General features: G+C 40.2%; 1 protein-coding gene across 2 annotated transcripts in view; it reads right to left on the minus strand.

Annotated features, from left to right (window-relative positions):
* The window catches only part of F8 (coagulation factor VIII), a 2,728,596-nt gene that overhangs the window by 632,058 nt on the left and 2,089,101 nt on the right, over nucleotides 1–7,437 (minus strand). The gene's annotated exons all lie outside the window — the stretch shown is intronic.

Below are 7,437 nucleotides of genomic sequence, written 5' to 3' on the forward strand. Positions count from 1 at the left end.
TTTGCTTAATGGTGTGGAAGTTGTTTTCTTTTTGATTATAGAAACCACAATGACACATCAAGTGTGTCTCATTTGGTTCATTCTTTTTCTGCACTTTTCAACAATGGATAGAAATAAAGGCAGGGGATCAGGTTAACACATTGAAGAATTCAGGGTTCTGAACCTGTTTACCCCTCTTCAGAGAGGCTGTTGGATGCTTTTCTGAATTATAACCTGAAATATCAGCACTTTTGCTCACATGTGCTGTCACATGCCATCACACCCCATGTAGACAGTGCTGTCTGACAGGCCAAGTGTCCAATTTACCTTGGAGTACCTTCAGTGCTACAATGCACCCCAAAAGATCTCCCTGTCTCCCCTGATATGAATGAGACATCTTCCACTCACTCCCATACTTACAGATATCTCTACTACTGACATGATCAAGTCATTGAACCTGAATTGCAAAGCCTGATATTGTTCCCTTAAATGTTGATCTTTTGAGGATGTCACAAATCTGATGCAAAATGTTATTGCTGCAGCCATGGGAGCTGAACTCTTGACTCTTTCTATGACTTTATGCATAATTGCATTAGGATCTGTATGCCAGAGAATGGTGGAAAAGCTTGTTGTTATTCATAAAAATACTTATGCAGTGCATCAAAAGCCTTGTTCTATTGCAGAAGTGTAACACCCTTAGCACAGTCTTCTATGCAAATTAACCTTTCCCTTGATTATATATAGAGTTCGCAAGGCATGCAACACTTGCACACACTGGGGTGTTAAATTACACATTCCAATGACACACAGACATTTGTTGTAACTAATGTGGTCAGAGAGATACTTCACCCCCACCAAATATGCTGCTTGTCAGACAGTACTTAGCAACGTACGAACATTGCCAAAACGTACCCCAATCAAGGCCTCTTTTGCTTGGCAGAAAAATCATTAACAGTAATCCTGATGCCAATTATTATTTTCACCCTCTCTGTAGTATAATAGTGTTGGGCTCTTGCCAATGGGAGCTTCCACAGTATCATATCACCCATTAGTTCATGTTATGGTTCACAGTACCATATCCACCCATTAGTTCATGTTATGGCTCACAGTACCATATTCACCCATTAGTTCATGTTATGGCTCACAGTACCATATCCACCCATTAGTTCATGTTATGGTTCACAGTACCATATCCACCCATTAGTTTATGTTATGGCTCACAGTACCATATCCAACCATTAGTTCATGTTATGGTTTACAGTTCCATATCCACCCATTAGTCCATGCTATGGTTCACATTTCCATATCCACCCATTAGTTCATGTTATGGTTCACAGTACCATATCCCCATTAGTTCATGTTATGGCTCACAGTACCATATCCCCCATTAGTTCATGTTATGGTTTACAGTTCCATATCCACCCATTAGTTCATTTTATGGTTCACAGTACCATATCCACACATTAGTTCATGTTATGGTTCACAGTACCATATCCCCATTAGTTCATGCTATGGTTCACAGTACCAAATCCCCCCCATTAGTTCATGTTATGGTTCACAGTACCATATCCACCCACTAGTTCATGTTATGGTTCACAGTACCATGTTATGGTTCACAGTACCATATCCCCATTAGTTCATGTTATGGTTCACAGTTCCATATCCCCCTCATGAGTTCATGCTATGGTTCAAAGTACCATATCCCCATTAGTTCATGTTATGGTTCACAGTACCATATCCCACATAAGTTCATGTTATAGTTAACAGTTCCATATCCACCCATTAGTTCAAGTTATGGTTCACAGTACCATATCCCCCTATTAGTTAATGTTATGGTTCACATTTCCATATCCAGCCATTAGTTCATGTTATGGTTCACAGTACCATATCCCCCCATTAGTTCATGTTATGACTCACAGTACCATATCCCCATTAGTTCATGTTATGGTTCACAGTACCATATCCCCATTAGTTCATGTTATGGTTCACAGTACCATATCCCCCATTAGTTCATGTTATGGTTCACAGTTCCATATCACCCTCATTAGTTCATGTTATGGTTCACAGTACCATATCCCCCATTAGTTCATGTTACGGTTCACAGTTCCATATCCCCCTCATTAGTTCATGTTATGGTTCACATTTCCATATCCCCCATTAGTGCATGTTATAGTTCACAGTACCATATCCTCCCTTATTTCATGTTTTACTTCATAGTTTCATATCCCCTCATTAGTTTATGTTATGGTTCACAGTTCCATATCCACCCATTAGTTCATGCTATGGTTCACATTTCCATATCCACCCATTAGTTCATGTTATGGCTCACAGTACCATATCCCCATTAGTTCATGTTATGGTTCACAGTACCATATCCACCCATTAGTTCATGTTATGGCTCACAGTACCATATCCCCCCCATTAGTTCATGTTATGGTTCACAGTACCATATCCACCCATTAGTTTATGTTATGATTCACAGTACCACATCCGACCATTAGTTCATGTTATGGTTTACAGTTCCATATCCACCCATTAGTTCATGATATGGTTCACATTTCCATATCCACCCATTAGTTCATGTTATGGTTCACAGTACCATATCCCCATTAGTTCATGTTATGGCTCACAGTACCATACCCCCCATTAGTTCATGTTATGGTTTACAGTTCCATATCCACCCATTAGTTCATGTTATGGTTCACAGTACCATATCCCCATTAGTTCATGTTATGGTTGACATTACCAAATCCCCCCCTATAGTTCATGTTATGTCTCACAGTACCATATCCCCATTAATTCATGTTATGGTTCACAGTTCCATATTCCCCTCATGAGTTCATGCTATGGTTCAAAGTACCATATCCCCATTAGTTCATGTTATGGTTCACAGTTACATATCCACCCATTAGTTCATGTTATGGTTCACAGTACCATATCCCCCTATTAGTTCATGTTATGGTTCACATTTCTATATCCACCCATTAGTTCATGTTATGGTTCACAGTACCATATCCCCACTAGTTCATGTTATGGGTCACAGTACCATATCACCCCATTAGTTCATGTTATGGTTCACATTTCCATATCCAACCATTTGTTCATGTTATGGTTCACTGTACCATATTCCCAATTAGTTCATGTTATGGTTCACAGTACCCTTTCCCCCTGATTAGTTCATGTTATAATTCACAGTACCATATCCCCGCATTATTTCATGTCATGATTCACAGTACCATTCCCCCCATTAGTTCATGTTATGGTTCACAGTACCATATCCCCCATTAGTTCATGTTATGGTTGACAGTTCCATATCCACTCATTAGTTCATGTTATGGTTCACATTTCCATATCCCCCATTAGTTCATGTTATGGTTCACAGTTCCATATCCTCCATTAGTTCATGTTTTAGTTCATAGTTTCATACCCCCTCATTAGTTTATGTTGTTGTTCACAGTTCCATATCCACCCATTACTTCATGCTATGGTTCACATTTCCATATCCACCCATTAGTTCATGTTATGGTTCACAGTACCATATCCCCATTAGTTCATGTTATGGTTCACAGTACCATATCCCCATTAGTTCATGTTATGATTCACAGAACTGTATCCCCCCATTAGTTCACGTTATGGCTCACAGTATCATATCCCCCATTAGTTCATGTTATGGTTCACAGTTCCATATCACCCTCATTAGTTCATGTTATGGTTCACAGTACCATATCACCCATTAGTTCATGTTACGGTTCACAGTTCCATATCCCTCTAATTAGTTCATGTTATGGTTCACATTTCCATATCCCCCATTAGTTCATGTTATGGTTCACAGTACCATACCCCCATTAGTTCATGTTTTAGTTCATAGTTTCATACCCCCTCATTAGTTTATGTTATGGTTCACAGTTCCATATCCACCCATTCGTTCATTCTTTGATTCACATTTCCATATCCACCCATTAGTTCATGTTACGGTTCACAGTACCATATCCCCACTAGTTCATGTTATGGTTCACAGTACCATATCACCCCATTAGTTCATGTTATGGTTCACATTTCCATATCCACCCATTAGTTCATGTTATGGTTCACTGTACCATATTCCCAATTAGTTCATGTTATGGTTCACAGTACCCTTTCCCCCTGATTAGTTCATGTTATAATTCACAGTACCATATCCCCCCATTATTTCATGTCATGATTCACAGTACCATATCCCCCATTAGTTCATGATATGGTTCACAGTTCCATATCCACCCATTAGTTCATGCTATGGTTCACATTTCCATATCCACCCATTAGTTCATGTTATGGCTCACAGTACCATATCCCCATTAGTTCATGTTATGGTTCACAGTACCATATCCCCCATTAGTTCATGTTATGGTTTACAGTTCCATATCCACCCATTAGTTCATGTTATGGTTCACAGTACCATATCCCCCCATTAGTTCATGTTATGGTTCACATTTCCATATCCCTCCATTAGTTTATGTTATGGTTCACAGTACCATATCCCCCATTAGTTCATGTTATGGTTCACAGTTCCATATCCCTTCATTAGTTCATGTTATGGTTCATAGTACCATATCCCCGCATTATTTCATGTCATGATTCACAGTACCATATCCCCCATTAGTTCATGTTATGGTTCACAGTACCATATCCCCCATTAGTTCATGTTATGGTTCACATTTCCATATCCACCCATTAGTTCATGTTATGGTTCACAATACCCTATCCCCCTCATTAGTTCATGTTATGATTCACAGTACCATATCCCTCCATTAGTTCATGTTATGGTTCACAGTACCATATCCCCCATTAGTTCATGTTATGGTTCACAGTTCCATATCCCCCTCATTAGTTCATGTTATGGTTCACAGTACCATATCCCCATTAGTTCATGTTATGGTTCACAATACCATAACCACCCATTAGTTCATGTTATGGTTAACATTTCCATATCCCCCATTAGTTCATGTTATGGTTCACAGTACCATATCCCCCATTAGTTCATGTTATGACTCACAGTACCATATCCCCCATTAGTTCATGTTATAGTTTACATTTCCATATCCACCCATTAGTTCATATAATGGTTCACAATACCCTATCCCACTCATTAGTTCATGTTATGATTCACAGTACCATATCCCTCCATTAGTTCATGTTATGGTTCACAGTACCATATCCCCTCATTAGTTCATGTTATGGTTCACAGTACCATATCCCCATTAGTTCATGTTATGGTTCACAATACCATAACCACCCATTAGTTCATGTTATGATTCACAGCACCATATCCCCCATTAGTTCATGCTATGGTTCACAGTACCATATCCCCCATTAGTTCATGTTATGACTCACAGTACCATATCCCCAATTAGTTCATGTTATAGTTTAGATTTCCATATCCACCCATTAGTTCATGTTATGGTTCACAATACCCTATCACCCTCATTAGTTCATGTTATGGTTCACAGTACCATATCCCCCCATTAGTTCATGTTATGGTTCACAGTTCCATATAGGTTAATAGGTTCATAGGTTTATACTAGGCTATCTGCCCTAAGGCATTTATAAGCCTAGCCCAGAGTTTTGTGGTTTACGCCACCCCTTATGTTAAAAAATACTGTGCCCATTAGTTTGTTGTGCCTCTGTCCAGCAGTGACACAGAGATGATTCCCGGGGTAAACCTATGATCTCCCGTCCACCGGTCAAGATTTCTCTTGAACAGAGCCAGCGAGGTGCTCTGCCACACATGGACCGGGATTTTATTCCACAGCATAGGGGGTCTCTGGGTGACAAATCTATCCCTCCAGCATGTCCTATTTATATCCGTGCTAAGGTTTAAGTCGCTTGCTCTAGTGGATCTGGTAGATTTGGATTTTTTGAGGTGGAGCATGTCCATTAATTCCGGGTTGGACATGGCCTTGTATGTCAGGCACAGGTCACCTCTGAGCAGGCGGTATGCGACTGAATAGAGCTGGAGTTTCTTCAGTCTGGCAGCATATGACAGATTTTGGAGTCCCTTTATCCTTTTGGTGAGGAACTTTTGGGGTCTCTCCAAATGCTGCAGGTGTCAGGTGAGATACATCCCGAATGGGGCATTGTACTCGATCATTGGTCTGATAAGTGAAGAGTACAGGGGAACAATGACCTCACTTGATCTGGATGTGAATCCCTTCATGATCAGGTGGGAAATGTAGAAGGTCTTTCTAACCACTTTAGCAATGTGAGTGTCAAAAGAAAGGCCACTGTCAGCCTGGGTCCCCAGGTCCCTGATAACCTCTTCTGTGCTTAATGGATTGCCACCTATATGGTAGCTTGGGGTTACCTTGTTTTTCCCGAAGGGTATGACTATACATTTTTTGGCATTTAACTTCAGGCCACGGCTCTGGCACCAGCTATCAGTTTCCGTGAGACCCCTCTGAAGGATATCTGTGTCCGATGTACTTTCCACTATGGCGCCCAGTTTGCAGTCATCTGCAAACTTTGTCAGCCATAGTCCTCCTATGTTTGCCATATCCCCTCATTAGTTCATGTTATGGCTCACAGTACCATATCCCCCCATTAGCTCATGTTATGGTTTACAGTTCCATATCCACTCATTAGTTTATATTATGGTTCACAGTACCATATCCCCCATTAATTCCTGTTACGGTTCATAGTTCCATATCCCCTCATTAGTTCATGTTATGGTTCACATTTCCATATCCCCCATTAGTTCATGTTATGGTTCACATTTCCATATCCCCTATTAGTTCATGTCATGGTTCACATTTCCATATCCCCCATTAGTTCATGTAATGGTTCACAGTTCCATATCCTCCATTAGTTCATGTTATGGTTCACAGTACCATACCCCCAATTAGTTCATGTTATGGTTCGCAGTTCCATATCCCCCTCATTAGTTCATGTTATGGTTAACAGTACCATATCCCCCATTAGTTCATGTTATGGTTCACAGTTCCATATCCCCATCATTAGTTCATGTTATGGTTCACAGTTCCATATCCCCCATTAGTTCATGTTATGGTTCACAGTACCATACCCCCAATTAGTTCATGTTATGGTTCACAGTTCCATATCCACCCATTAGTTCTTGTTATGGTTCACAGTACCATATCCCCCATTAGTTCATGTTATGACTCACAGTGCCATATCCCCCCTTTAGTTCATGTTATGGTTCACAATTCCATATCCACCCATTAGTTCATGTTATGGTTCACAGTACCATATCCCCATTAGTTCATGTTATGGTTCACAGTACCATATCACCCCATTAGTTCATGTTATGGTTCACATTTCCATATCCACCCATTAGTTCATGTTATGGTTCACTGTACCATATTCCCAATTAGTTCATGTTATGGTTCACAGTACCCTTTCCCCCTGATTAGCTCATGTTATACTTCACAGTACCATATCCCCCCATTATTTCATGTCATGATT

This window comes from Protopterus annectens, chromosome 15.part0, assembly GCF_019279795.1.
Source record: "Protopterus annectens isolate FY-2018-M chromosome 15.part0, PAN1.0, whole genome shotgun sequence".
Lineage (NCBI taxonomy): Eukaryota > Metazoa > Chordata > Ceratodontiformes > Protopteridae > Protopterus > Protopterus annectens.